We start from the raw sequence: 16149 nt of genomic DNA on the forward strand, positions 1-16149 counted from the left end.
TCTTCTCTTCTCTTCTCTTCTCTTCTCTTCTCTTCTCTTCTCTTCTCGTTAGATGTTTTTTGCATGCCATGTGGCATATTAGCTATTCTATTAATAAGAATTTATTTTTTCAATTATCATCCTGTTACTTGCCCTTTTTCACATCCTGGACTAAGCAAATGACGAACTGACACTCGAAGACATACTTAATTTTACATTCTCAGATGCAGTGCAGATACTAACTCTTCTCCTGAATTCAAAAACAAAGCATACCAAGAACATCTACATTTTAATGTCCTAGCCTTTTTTTTTTTTTTTTTCAAATAATGGGTGACATTTCTAAAATTACTTTATATGTGAAGCTTCTGTGTGGGATTTACCATGAGCCCTGGTTTTTCCATTTTCTCTTCCTAAACTCACTAGGTCTGGGGATAATGCAGAAGTGTGGACACCAGCCATCAGGAAGTAGAGGCTGAGAGAGAGCCTGAGACACTGAATATGAAGTCTTGGGTTACTTATCTCAGAAACTGCAGGAAGACAAGAATAAACAGATCAGAAACATACCTGCCATTACATAAGAAGGTGTCACATCATTAAAATAAAACCCCTCAGGAGCTCACATAAAAGAGTTATCTCTGATAACAAAGACTGCTTACCAGAGTCAGCCTTCCTTTGTTGTTGTTTTTGTTTTTTGTTGTTTTGCATTGGGGAGAAGGGTGCTATTTGGGGGCAAAATAATAATTACAGGCTTTCTTTTTCTTGTCTGGTCAGTGAAATGAGGATCTGTGGCTCACAATTCCGAGGGTTGTACAAAATAACAATGTAAGCTTTTAATTAATGCAAACAATTAACAGAACAGGTAGCTCTGCCCATAAGACAGGATTCATAGTAGTGAGTAGTTCAGTCATTCATTGAACATTAACATGATTGTGAGCTTTTGTAAACTACGTTTGTACATATTATATTTGACTTCATTATTATATTTGACTCTCTCCCTCCCCCCCTCTCTCTCTCTCTGTGTGTGTGTGTGTGTGTGTGTGTGTGTGTTACTAGAGATTAAACTCTGAGCTTCATGCATGCCAGGTAAGCCCTCTATAACAGAACTGAATCCTCAATCCAAGTTTTGCTTTTTAAACTTTGTTCATGCTTTCCTTGAACTCACTCCATAGCCCAGGCATCTTAGAACTCTCAATCCACCTGCTTTACCCTCCAGGTCTGGCATATGTTTGCATTTTATAACATGTTACATTGAATTGGGATCCTCCTCCTCCTCCTCCCTCATTTTCTTTCTTTCTCCCCCTGCCCCGGGGAAAACACTTAATATTCTGTACCACTTGGTTTTTAATAAACCCCAGGCTATTTGTTACAGCAAAGTAACAAACAGGCTTTCTCAAATTGTAATTGAGTATATTTTCTCCCACCCACCACTCAAAACAGACTAATACAGTTGTGAGTCTTAACTAGCTGTTTATGGAAGTCATGAGAACTGTAGGTCATCAAAAGCATCCCACAAGCTACAACTGAGGGAGCTGGGCCAGTACTGCTAACACTTACAAAAAAAAAAAGGTGATGCTTTTAAAAGTATTGAAGGAGTTAAGAAAAAAAAAAGCTCTTCTTGGTCTTCTGAAAACAACATGGAAAAAAACCTTACTGCCATCCGGCCAGGCACTACATAACTAATATGTGCAGTGGAGCCAGGTCCAGAGCATGCATGCTCCTTAGTTGATGTCTGTCTCTGTATGCTACAGTGGGACTGGGTTAGTTTTCCCTGTTGGTCTTCTTGTGAGGTTCCTGTCCCCTACAGGTTCTTCTATCTTTCCCCTAACACTATAGGTCTAACCTTTGATCCAAAAATTACCCCACCTACAAGAAGTACAGGGATAAAGAGGGAACAAAGATTGAGGGAATGTCCAACCAATAATTGGCCCCACTTGAGGCCCACCCCATGGTAGAGAGGCAGTCCCTGACACTATAAATGATGCTCTGCTATGCTTATAGACAGGAACCTGACTTGACTGTCCTCTGGGAGGCTCCAGCTAGCAGTGGACTGAGACATCCAGGCATCCAGGCATGGGGTGGACCTCCAGGGGTACTGTGGAAGTGGTGGGGGAAAGATGCAAGGACCTATAGAGGACAGGAATTGCTCCCCCAAAGCCTCTCTTTTGAATGCTTGGATAGAAGAAGCCTGAGGTGTTAAGAGGAGGTGGTGGAATCTTTCGGAGGTAAGACCTGAAGGAGGACTCTGGCTAAGATGCTCAATCCTTATTCAGAAAGGCAAAGAAGATGGACATCAGAAGAGGAAGAAAACAGGGAACAGGACAGGAGCCTACCACAGAGGGCCTCTGAAAGACTCTACCTTGCAGTGTATCAAAGCAGATGCTGAGACTCATAGACAAACTTTGGGCAGAGTGCAGGGAATCTTATAAAAGAAGGGGGAGATAGAAAGATCTGGAAGGAACCGAAGCTCCACAGGGAGAGCAACAGAACCAAGAAATCTGGACCTAGGGATCTTTTCTGAGACTGATACTCCAACCAAGGATCATTCATGGAGATAACCTAGAACCCTTGCGCAGAAGTAACCCATGGCAGTTCAGTGTCTAAGTGGGTTCCATAGTAATGGGAACAGGGACTGTCTCTGACATAATCTGATAGGCCGGCTCTTGGATCACCTCTCCTTGAGGGGGGAGCAGCCTTACCAGACCAAAGAGGAAGACAATACAGCCACTCCTGATGAGACCTGATAGACTAGGATCAGAAGGAAGGGGAGGAAAACCTCCCCTATCAGTGGACTGAGGGAGGGGCATAGATGGAGAAGAGGGAGGGAGGGAGGATGGGATTGGGAGGGAAGGAGGGAGGGAGCTACAGGTGGGATACAAAGTGAATAATAATTAATAATAAAATAATTATAATAATAAAGTAATTATACTAATAATAAAATAATTATTATATAAAAAAGTATAGCAACATGCCATCACAGGGATCATGCCCTTCAAGGGGATCCTGGATCCCGGTTCTTTCCTCTTCCTCTTTGCTTTTTAGCTGCCAGGAAGTGAACAGGCCCCCTCTGCTTTGGGCTCCATCATGATGTCCTGAATCACCATCTGCTCAACAGCAGGACCCACCAGCTATGGACTCCCAGGTCTGAATGGGAAGCACCCTTTCCCCCCACCACTTCTTTAAGATGATTTCCTTGGGCCTTTTGTCGCATCGCATCGATAGAAACCTAACATTTATCTTTTCCTAAGTAACATGTTTTTAAATTTAATTTGCTTTTTAAAAATTCTTTATTAATTACACTTTATTCACTTTGTATGCCCCCTGTGGTTCCCTCCCTCCTCCTGTCCCAATCTTTTCCTTCTCTCCCCTTCTGCATGCATGCCCCTCCCCAAGTCCACTGATAGGGGAGGTATTTTTCTTCCTTCTGATCCTAGTCAATTAGGTTTCATCAGGAGTGGCGGCATTTTCTTCTGTGGCCTGGTAATGCTGCTTCCCCCTCAGGGAGGTAATTAAAGAGCAGGCCAACCAGTCAACAAAACAGAAATTAAAAAAAAAGAAAAAATAACCTGACAGAGCTCATGAATCAAATGGACCTCATGGATATCTACAGAACTTTTCACCCAAATACAAAAGAATTTACTTTCTTCTCAGCACCTCATGGAACCTTCTCCAAAATAGACCAGATAGTTGGTCCTAAAGCAAGCTTCAACAGATACAAGAAGATTGAAATAATCCCTTGTATCCTATCTGATCACCATGGACTAAAGCTGGATCTCAATGACAAAAATAGCAAAAGGCTTACACACACATGGAAACTGAACAACTTGCTACTAAATGACAGCTGGGTCAGAGAGGAAATAAAGAAAAATTAAAGACTTCCTAGAATTCAATGAAAATGAAGGCACAACATACCCAAACTTATGGGACATAATGAAAGCAGTGCTAAGAGGAAAGTTCATAGCACTAAGTGCCTTCAAGAAGAAATTCGAAACATCTCATGCAAGCAACTAAATGGCTCAATAAAAAACCATAAAAAAAAAAAAAAAAAAAAAAAGAAAAAAGAAGCAGACACATGAAAGAGGCTAGAAATAGTAATTTGCTTTTAATGCATTGTATTTATTCTGTGGAAGCTACAAGAGGGCAGGGATTTCTCATCATTTTTATTTTTAACACCTCAAGAAGTTCTATATTTGTGAAAGAAAGCATGGAATTGTGAAGGGGAAGGGAAGAAAGAAGAAAGGAAGGGGAAAAGATAAAAGAGAAGGGGAGGTAAATGGTTGGAGAGGTGGCATGTAGAAAGAGAAGCAGAAAGGAAATGAAAACTAAGAAAATATTTGAGCATCACTTTTAGCAAGAACAATGGACAGAATTTTACCCTCTAGACATGGCACTGATCTTCTGACTCAAGAACTCAAGGCAGCTGGGAGGGGTTGATGAGCCAATGAAGTCCTTAAAGCTTTAATAATATATCTGGGCCTTTCTATTGAAAGGTATAAGTAGTCTTTCTCCTTCCTCCCCTCTGCCCTTCTCTCTCAGTTAACAATTCTAAATCATTCTTTGATTACATGTGTGGACCTACAAGCCTGTCCAAGCCTCGATTCTGTTTCTTCTCCACTGTGTTGCTATGAATCTGACAAAATTACTTCTGCATGTTTGGACATTCTCATCTATGATTCACTAACTGGACAGGGTCAGAAGGTGACCGCAGTTATAACTTACTTTTCTTTGTCAAATGAAAAGATGGAGAAATTTCGGAGATAACTCACTACTGACCCCAAAACAGAATGAAGGGGAATCAAGACCTCTTCTTGCCAAGGGGGTTCTAAGAGCAGGATACCACACCTGCGCACAGCTTAAATTTATTTTACTTTTTTGGGGGATATAGCAGATCATGTTTTATAAATGCTTCTCTTTGGCTCTGACTTTTAAAAAAAAAAAATTCTTTCTTTTCTTTTTTCTGTTTTTCCCCTCTCCTGGCATTCTTGGGTGATGAGACCCATGAAGGATAAAGAGAAAAGGACAAGACACAGAGAGATTTTTTTTTCTTTTCTTTCCTTTCCTTTTCTGTCCCCTGAAGTGCAATTGTTGTATGAATAGTAGCCAATATTTATTAAGTTACTCATTTATATCTTCAATGTTTTAAGCAACGTGTAAGGAAGTTACCAATTCCAGTGTTCACAGAAGACAGGGCCGGTGGGGAAGCAGAGGCCGCAGTCGCAGCTGTTCTGGCTGTTAGCAGTGCTGGAGAGCAGCCACTCCCTTCTACCTGGTGAGGCTTCTTATTCACAGCAGATACATTCTCAGTCACAGTCACAGACGGCATATCACACGTTGACATATCCGCTAAAGAAAATGATGATAACAAAGAAACCCTGAGTCAGCAAGACCGCTGGAGAGAAGACAGGATCCCCTGGTGGTTCTAATATTTCCATCCCGAAAAAAAGACAAAGGAACGTTAGTCAACCGCGTGAAAGTTAACCCTTTAATAATCTGTCCTCTCGCTCCACCTGGTGGAAAACCCTAAAAATAAGACAATATGAAGCTCCCAGAAGTAATGTAGAAGCAAAAATTTGAGATAATATTTTTCAGTTGCCCTCAGTTCCCTCTTCTACCCTTTCAAAAAAACAGTTTTGTCAAGCATTTTAAGAGTCAAAAATCCCTATGTAGCTCATCCTACAAAGTGACTTCTGGTTAGTGCATACCTTTTGGGAAGTCATGGCAAGGAACTAAACATACCAGCAAACAGTAGTAGCAAATACGGGGCGGGGGGGGGGGCGATCGTTGGAATTTTTAGTTCCATTATCACTAAGGGAAGAATGTCTCCAAGTTTCTTATTCATTTGTTAGGTGACAGTCAGAATGTCTTGGTTGTTTTTACTATGAGTTTTCTGTAAAGACTAGGTTTTAAAGGAGTTCATAGGCGATGCCCTTATTCATCTCTTCACTGCAGTAGGTCATTAATGTCTGCTTCCAGGGAACAGAAATTTCACACAGCATCAGGCTTTTGCTCTGTCTTTCCCTCTGCTAGTTTGGGCTCCTACTTTTAGATGCTAGGCTGCTCTTCTTGAGGTCATTTTTAACAAAGACTACCATTGCTTCCTTCAGTGGTCTTGAAACCCTTGTTGAAAGTCTGTTCACTCCAGATGTGCAGCTTATTTTTCGGCCCTCAATTTCTTTTATTTTTTATTTTTATTAATTATACTTTATTCGCTTTGTATCCCCCATAAGCCCCTCCCTCCTCCCTTCCTGATCTCACTCTCCCTCCCCCTTCTTCACGAATGCCCCTCCCCAAGTCCACTGATGGGGAGGTCCTCTTCTCTTTCCTTCTGATCTTAGTCTATCAGCTCACATTATGAGTGGCTGCATTGTCATCTTCTGTGGCCTGGTAAGGCTGCTCCCTCCTCAGGGGGAGATGATCAAAGAGCAGGCCAATCAGATTATGTCAGAGGCAGTCCCTCTTCCCATTACTATGTAACCCACTTGGACACTAAACTGTCATGTGCTACATCTGTGCAGGGGTTTTAGGTTATCTCCATGCCTGGTACTTGGTTGGAGTATGAGTCTCTGGGAAGTTCCCTGTGTTCAAATTTTCTGGTTCTGTTGCTCTCCTTGTGTGGTTCCCGTCCTCTCCAGCTCTTACTATTTCCCACTTCTTACATAAGATTCCCTGCACTCTGCCCAACAGTTGGCCATAAATCTCAGCGTCTGCTTTGATAGTCTGCAGGCCAGAGGCTTTCAGAGGCCCTCTGTGGCAGGTTCCTAGGTTGTTTCCTGTTTTCTTCTTCTTCTGATGTCCATATAACATAGGATAAACCTACTAAAATCTGTACATCTAAAGAAACTAATCAAGAGAGAGGACCCTGATTAAAACGCTCAATCCCCATCCTGAAAGGCAAAGAGGACAGCCCTCTATTTCTAAATGGTGCTTTGTATATGTGTGTCTTTCGTTTAACATAGATTTTTACTTCTTTTGAGAATTTCATACAGCAGTGCCAGAGATAATATGAATCAAGTTTCAAAACTTATTCAACCTTTGGAATTAATAGATATTTATTCTGAATACCTACACAAACTAAATAATTCAAAACATGGTGCAGAATGAGGTCAGTGAAGATTAGCTATGGTATTCATGAATGGATATAATTAGTCATAAAACACAAATTTTCTTTTTCTGTTGATAGTCCAAGAATCAGCATGAGGACAAAAGGGCAGAGAAAACGAGCAAGCACAGAAACATGCTAGAAACACTGTTCATGCTTTAGGAACTGATTGACAGCACAGGTGAGATTCAAGCAAATATTAGCTCTCCTAATCCATACTGTGATTTTTGTCAGTTCAGCTTTTTTTTCCCCTTAGTGCCCTGACTTTCAAAATTGGAATCATTCTATTTTGTATAGGTCAAGATATTATTAAAATTGGAACAAGATATGTTTTCTAAATCAATTGGTCTGTGAATATGCCCTTTTTCAAATCACATCCCATTATTAGTAGCCTGTTTACTTGCTTGCTTCTCTTTGCTAAGATATGCCTCTAGGTATTGATTCTCAGCTGGGGGTGACCTTGCTTATTAGTGCCTAGAGGCAGTTTGATTGTCATAGTGGCTGATAAGTGTTATGAACATGCAGCGACTAGAAATCAGAGGCATTGATAAACTTCCTGCTGTGCCCAGCATCTGCTTCAGCAAGGGCTTCCTTAGCCTGGAATATCATCTCTACACATTAGTAGCGCTCTTTGCTACTAAGCTCCTGTTGTGCAAGGATGTGTGCTTGTTTTGTTTTCTAGTTCACTTTGCATCCATCCTCCCATCATTCTGGGCTGAGAGCTCTTAATAAGAAGTGAGTTCATAGACATCGCTACTCTGGCCATGCCTGCAGTGTCCAAAACAAGGATAAAGAAAGTGCTTGTGAAGTCTACCTTAAAATGTTCTCTGAAGAACACCACAGTAAAGAACTGAACCTGTCCTGGAGAACTATGCATGGGGAATGAGCACTCTGAGTTGCAGCTCAGCATAATTGTGCTATGGAAGTATAGAATGCTCGTGCTACAAAAGTCAGAGCACAAGCTTTGCAGTTAAAAGGACTTCTGCCTGAATCCTGCCATGAATACATTGCCAAACCTCAGCCTTTTGGATATTATAAATGGGTTTGCAGGTCAGCAAAGTGACTGGTTTTTAGCACTTCCAGCAGTCAGGACACCTGTGACAGTGGTCGGCTTCCCATGCTAGCACATCCTGAGCCAATGTCTTCTATGAGTGATGGAACCAGTAATGGCCTTTAACCACACCAAAAAGATTAGATGAAACCATGCTGTGTTGTTTAGAGTTTAATAAAAATTCACTATTATTGCGGCTTTGATATTTCAGTGGGAAATGTCAAGAAAGTGGTTCTCTGTCTTGTTCTATGCCTTTTGTTTCATTACAAAACAAAAGCACAATGACGAAAAGCAAAGAAAAAAAAACCAAAACAAGACAAACCAGGAGTCAATTAAAGCATTTAAGAGTTTCCTAAAGCCTGAGATGACTTTTGTGGTAGCCTAGGTATGGGTGCTTTCACTCCAGCAGCCTCTCTGACCTCAAAAGCTCTGATTTTCTTCAGTTGGGTTTCTTGACCAGACTTAAAAGTAACGAAGGATCTAAGAAAGATTTGTATCTTTGACGACAAGGGAAACAAAATTAAAGGGGTTAATATCATCTGCCGTTTCCACTTTGATAACTCATAGATGAGCTTTCCCAAACATCAAGAAAGGATATTTGTTGAATATACAACAATGAAGTGGAGAGAGAATATAATTGAAGTTCGGAGTTTATAGTTCCACATATGTAATATAAAAATCTTTTCTGATTGCATTGTACATGGGAGGGGAGTCAGAGAGAAAGAGAGAGAGAGATTTGTAGGGAAAGTTTTTATGCGTTTTTGTTGTTGTTGTTGTTGTTTTGGTTCAAATGTCGGATGTGGAAATATTTTCATTTCATCGTCAGTTGAAAACAAACTCGTGAGAGAGCACACGATCTTGCTCAGCTGAAAACAGACCTGTGAGAGGGTGGGTAATGTTTTTTTCTGGAAGCTGTCTCATGCAAAAGCTGTGGCTTTACCAGCTGGAAAAACAGCCTTGTGTGGACTCTGAGATAAATAGAAGCCCGTGGAGAGTGAGACAATGCTTTTGCATCGCTGCACTTTGTAAGGTTCAGACTGCTTCTCTGGTCTTCATTTTTCTACACTTGGCTTTTTGGAGAGAAATGCTCCACGGAACTTCTCGTGGAACTCCTCTGGCTAGTTCTTGCTGCTCTGCGGATTCAGTGGAGCCTCCTGTTCCTTCCGAATGATACCACTGCTGTTGCTCAGTGTTGCTGTTTGGTGTTTGCTCTTTGACTGGACTGCTGATATCTGGACAACAAAGTGTGGAATCGCCTCAAGGAATTGTGTCTAAAAAGTTGTACAGCCTCCTTTTCCTAATAACCTTCTTTCTCTCCTACCTCTGGTCAGTGGGTTGGAAGGGAGGTAGAAGTATTTAAGAATCATAAAAAAGGTAGGTTTTTGAAAAATCTAATCCTACAGAGATTCATTTCATTGGCTCAAGAACCTGATTTAGGATGAAATCTAGGGTCTGGGTTACCTTGAATTCTATGCCCAAAGCTGGGGTGGGAGGAGGGAGAAACCCTGGAGGGATGAATGTTTTCTTACAGCAAGAGTTTAGGGTTCACTTTATGTCAAAGAATGGAAAATTATACTTACTAAGCTCATAAGAAGAGGTCCCCAGACTATTTTCTTCTTAATATTTCTTTATTTATTCTTCACTCTCTTTGTGTTCCTCTTCCTATTCTCTTTTCTCTTCCCTGCCTTTTTCTGTCCCTTTCTTCCTTCCCTCCCTCCACTCCTTACCTCATAATTTTGTGCTATTTTTTCACAAATATAGAATTTCTTGATGTGATAGAAATACAAGTGATCAAAAATCCCTGCCTCCTATGTCTTATACAAAATAAACACTGTACATTAAAAGTTAATTATATTTAAAAGCACTTTGCTTTAGAAAACATAATGCTAGCTTTTCATCACTGTAACAAAAGGCCCAAGGTTGTCATCATAAAAGAGCAAAGGTTTGTTTGGGTCCCAGTTCAAAAGTGGTAGTCTAGGGCTAGTGTGGTCTATTGCTGGTCATGGGATACTTCAGAGCATCATAGTGGGAACACAGGGCAGGAAAGTCTTGTTCACTGCATAGTAACCAGAAAGCAAAGAGGAAGAGGAAAGGACGAGGATGCCAGGATCCCCTTCAAGGGCATGTTCCCAGTGACCTCAAAGAAATTCAACTTAAGGGACAACTGTAATTGCCTAAGTTACAAATGAAACAGCATGAACCAAAATATGGCTTTTCTTTGATTCAGTATAGTGTTACACATTGATAAACACATTGAAATTGAAAAATATCCTAAATGAAAATGCACAAATATACCTAATGTAACAAACATTACAGTTTAGCAATGGAGCCCAAAGCTGAGTGAGGACTTTTCTTTTATTCCATGGTAACATAGACTGAGACCTTCAGAGATATAAACAAAAAGAAATCAAAGTCCCTCAAATTCTACCTCATAGATCGGACCTGGAGAGCCACACACTTCTGAGAGCATTGAACTTTGATCTGTAAGCCAGAGTTTGCAACGATAAGTCGAGTGCCAATGAAGGACAAGGGTCAAATCGGTAAAGGATTGGCAGGGTAAGAATCTAGGGACAGGTCAATTAACAATTACCACAGAGAGAGATGGGAACTGGTAAGGAAGAGAAGATATTACTGATGGCTAAGAGAGCAAAAGACGTTGATCTATTTATATTTACTTTCTCTGTGAATGAGAAATAAAACTCAAGGTACACGTATCAGAATCAGGCAATGAAAGTCTCCTATAGTCTCTTTCTAATCCAGCCTCCATAGAATGGTCTCGATATTAGTATATGTTTTAATAAAAGCAATTCTCTGTGTATGTATGCATCTGTACGTTAGGCTTATTTTATTTTGTGAACTCTAAGTACAGTCGTATTAAGCAAAGTTCTCTAATGACATAACCTACAAAATCATAGATATTATGAAGGGATTTATTAGACTGGCCTACAGAACAGAGCCGGAGCAGTCCAACAGTGGCTGCCTCCATAGCAGAGAGACTGAGAATCTGTAACTCAGCTCATGGAGCTGGATGCCCCAGCTGTTCTAATCTGGTGATGAATGTCTGAGGTATTTCTTGAGAGCCTTTGGTGTTTAGTTTATGTTGGAAAGCCAAGGAAGCTGGAGGGTGATAGCAAGGAAACCCAAACAAAAGGGACAGGTGCCTTTTCCTGGCATCAAAGTACCTGGGCCAGCAGAGGTTATGGAACCAGGAAGCAGATGATTTGTTATTGGTTTACTAACAATGATTATTGCTATTGCTAGTGGTTCCATTCAATTTCCGCTTTATGGATTACTAAACTGTCTCACCATTGTGCTTGTTTGTCTGTGACTTGAATTCTTTGATCGGGGGTACTATCATGAGGAATGCCATGATGGTGAATAAGGCATTCTGTAAATTTGTGGATGAAAATTTTGGTAGTAGCTTTCTGTGAAAAAAAAAAGAAAAGCAAATCTGTACTTAAAGTATGGATTTATTCCACTAAGGACAAAGAACTACTGTACAGTGGAACTGATAGTTAACTGCCACCAGGTTGTTGGGAAGTTACCTCAGGGAATGGTGTCACATTGAAAGGCTTAGTTGGTCTCTGTTGCTGGCAAATTTGGCACTCAGCAGCAGCCATGGGTTGTTCAGTACTGAGAAGTAATCTGTGTCATTGAGCCAATGAATAATCATCCCACTATCATGTGGACAATGACAAGGATGATTAGGGAGAGAGACTGACTCCTCTCGAGGGAACAGTTGGAGCCACACTTCATTTTTAAGTTTTCAGTTGAGCAATAATGCCTGCCACTGGGGCCTAGAATGTAGACAGGACAATGACAGCTTTTCAAGAGTGCTGGTGTCCCCACCCCCCCCCCCCCCCCCCCCCCCCCAAAAAAAAGATAGGGGAATAGTATAGTGATGAACATAGCTGCCTTCCTTCTTGATCAACCTGTTCTAATTTAGCACTCTGAATAAAGGACAGAGAGACACACACCTACTTTCCTCTTTCTCTTTGTTTATTTTGACCACAGATTGGCTGGTCAAGATAAAAAAAGGCTCATATGTGCATAGAGAGTTTAAACTTTTTTGCTACAACTATATTTTGAATATTTTATTTTAAGAGGTTCTAGGGATCACCATTTAACACTCTTGAATGATATTCATAATTATTAGGCTTGTGACATTGAAAAGATAAAACTTCACAGTTTTAGAGATTTTGTTCACTGCACACACCCCAGGCTAGAGCCATGACTATTAATAAACATAAGTTGTTTTTTTTTTTTTTTTTCTGGGAAGGAATTAATGGAATTGTCACGGTTTGTGTAAGGAGCAGTGCTCAGCGTAGTAGCATCTTGCTATTCATCTTTCACACAATTTCTGGTAAAGATGGTTTCTAATATCCTGAAGAGGGACTTTCTTCAGACTGTCAGCTTCTAAGTATGACACGGAGACCTTTTATATTTATTATTAAAGTTTGCCTTAGCTTAGGTTTGTTCCCCAGCTAGCTCTTAACTTAAATTATTCCATTCAGATTAATCCACGTTCTGCCACCTGGCTTGTTACTGTCCCTCAGTACCAGAACCCTGTTTCTCACGCTGTGTCTGGAAACTCCTTTTCCCGATTCTTTCCCGGAGCTCCTATCTCTCTGGAAGTCCTGCCTTCCTCTCCAGGCTTTGTTATAGGTCATTCAGCTCTCTATTAAACCAATTGGAAGGTGAGGGAAGTGAATGTTTACAAACCATTGAGACTGGTGACGCTTAATATCAAGTACTGTCTGCACTCAGCTCTCTGCTGGAACAGATCAGCATTTGATTAACACAGAGTTTTACACACTGCACAAAAAGGTCATCCAACAGTATCCTATTTTTTTTTCCCTGAAGAATAGGGACTTTTGAAAACTTCTCTCTCTGTGTTTGTCTTCTCCGTGTACATACACTGTTAAGCTGGTGTGCATGCAATTCACTGTCCTGCCCTCAGGGGCCTTTAGGGTCCTGACAATGTTCTATGTGCACAGGATATATAACCTGCCTGGCACCCCAGCCTCTCTCTCTTTCTCTCTCTCTCTCTCTTTCATTCTCACTCTCCCTTGGCTTTTCTCTCTCTCTTTCTTTCCTGGGATACTCTACCCATTCTCCCTTTCTTTTTTCCTATGCTCTCCCACTGTCTTTCTGTCTCTTTCCCACTCTGCTCTTAAGTAAACCTCTTTGTATCAGAACTGTTGCTTGGCATGTGATTTATATATCATTACATTGGCACAGAATTTCATGTTATAAAGTTCTAAGAAAATGTTTGAGGGTCTGAAAGATGTTTCAAAGTCGGTTAATTAAAGTTATGAAGGAAAGCTTCTAGGAAAGTATTTGAGGGTCTAAGAATGTGTTCTAAGGTTGCTAAATGCAAGTTACGAAAGTTGGAGGGTCTGAAAAGGTGTCTGAAGTTTGATAAATGAAGGTTAGGAAGGTTGGAGGATCTAAAAAAATGTATTAAGGTTGCTAAATACAAGGAAGGTTGGAGGGCTGAAAGATAATTTAAAATATCCAAAATAAATAAATAAATAGATAAAAATGCTTCAGATATGCTACTGTTGTATTAAGACTGTTAAGCGCGTTGACATTTATCACTGGAATTTATTAATCTAACTCTGATTTAAAAAAAAAAACATTCCACTATATAATCCAGTATCATAGTTCCAAGCTCATGATTTTAAATTTCTTTTGGTTTGTCTTTTAAGTATAGACTTAGAGTTGTTTCTCATTGTTGTTAGATATATATATGTGCGGTCTTCTGGTTAGAAGGAATCAGACTCTTCAATTGTGTGTCATCAAACTAAAAATCAAGATCAAATGAACTTTTGCCCCCTTTATTTTACAGAAGGCTTCTACCTTCCCTGAGAACATGAGTGTTCATGCTTTTAACCCAAGGTTATTTCCCAAGCCTCTGCTATGCTAAGACACAAAAATGTATGTCTCCTGCCTTTTTCTACAATATGTATTTCACTACAGACTACAATGATAATGCTAACAAGTCTAAACTGTTAACATGTCTGCTGTTTGTCTCCCATTGTAAAATTAAATAGGATTCTTGTCAACTACAGGCAATACACCCAAACCCATCTCTCAGGTCAAATAAACTCCAGATAAGTACTACCAATCAGCAGTCTAAGTTTTCCACTTATTACCTATTTCAGACGATGGGATTCCTTCCCCATTCCCTGGTTTTAGTATTCGCTCCCCCCCCAGCTACCAAGACCATGAGCCTGAAAGGCCACAGGCATAAAATTCTCAAATGTATACCCCCAAAATTTCTCATCAACCTACTTAACTCTGTCTTCTGCCCTTAAAATTGCCAGTATTCTGTTAGGCCCAGGTGTTCCTACATCCAAGACAGTGCCAAAGCAACTACATACAGGTGCTCCAGTCTAACCTCAAAGACGGCACTCATCAGGCTGGATCTGCATTTCCTACCTAGCCACAGATGGTCTCACAGATCCTAAACATAAAATAAAACAGTCTGCTCTTGAGACTTGGCCATCATTCCAGCCTTTTGATCTCCAAATCAATGCCCCAAGGGCAGCCAAAAACAGCCAAAGAATGATTGATATCTTTGCCTATTATCCATTTATTTTTTTTTTCAACAAAAGGCTGGGATGTTAGGTCTCTACCTGCTGCTGGGCATGGCTGGCAAACCCCACCTTCTACCCTGAAATTTCCAGGGCAGGGGCTTCCCCTCTTCCTGACCATGAAATCTGGCCATTTTTGTGCTCTTGCTTTTTTATTCTTTCTCTCCACGCCTTCTTATTTTCTCATTTTTAATTAAACAAAAAGGGAAGAATGTTATGTTGGTGTGCAGGCAATTCAGCTGGCCTGCCCTCAGGGGCCTTTAGGCTCCTGACAATGTCCTATGTCACCACCTGCGTCCTGTTACATCACCTGCTCCAAGTGTGCATGATATAACCACCACCACCACTCCGTCCTCTTTCTCTCTCTCTGGCTCTCTCTTGATCTCCTTTGGCTTCTCTCTTTCCATCTCTCTCTGACTCTCTTTCCTGGGCTGCTCCACCCATCCCTCTTTGTCCTCCCCTATGCTCTCCCACTGTCTTTCTGTCTGTTTCCCATTCCATTCTTAACCTCTTTTTATCAGAACTGTTGAGCGGCATGCAATTTATATGTTATTATTTGTGCTACTTTTCTTCATTGATAATCTAATAATTTCTTTTAGTAATTATTACAAATTTATATTGCTATATACTTAAGTGTTTCTAAAATTGCTTTGGAAGATTAATAAAATCTTGTTATTTTGATATAAATGCCATGTGTGACATTGGGATGATAGAAACAAATATATCTTGGGTTAATTTTAGTTGGACTTCCAAAGAATCTATGTACTCACAATCTGAAGCAATGACCTGGAAAAACCAATTGGAATCAATAGAGGAGTTTTAAATATCTCTTTTAACATTTCTGTCCATATATTGCAAATACGGTTGCTATTGTGATGACATGGATTAAAATATTGTCAAAATACTAACATATATTATAATATTTTGGAAGGATAATCTGGCTTTGAGAGTGCATTTTTTTTGTGATGGAAGCAGGGTTATAAAGATCATTAGATATCTTCAGGCCCTAAAGAAGATTGTACAGGCAATGAACTTTTCCTGGGTTTGTAAAAATCAATTGTTTCTCTTCTTTCTCTCTCCTTCAAGTGCCTACCATGGAGGACACCCCTTTCAGATCACATACCTAGAATAATTCAAAGAATATTGACTTGTAGTTGTTTTATTCTCTGATAGAATAAATTCCTAACATAATAATTTTTATTATCTTGAATACATAGAATAGTAAACAAACATTGTCCTACTTTCTCTTTTATTTCTGTGACAAATATCCTGACAGAAAGCAAAGGGTTTATCTGGCTTCCAATTATAAGTTACAGTCCATCACTGCAGCAAAGCCCCAGAGGAAGGAGCTTTGGGACAGCTGGTCGACCATATTCACACTCAAGAACAGAAAGGAATGCACCCATAATGGTTGCTTATTTCTG

The sequence above is a fragment of the Psammomys obesus genome, unplaced genomic scaffold, assembly GCF_907164565.1.
Source record: "Psammomys obesus unplaced genomic scaffold, mPsaObe1.curated_primary_1811, whole genome shotgun sequence".
Classification (NCBI taxonomy): Eukaryota; Metazoa; Chordata; class Mammalia; order Rodentia; family Muridae; genus Psammomys; species Psammomys obesus.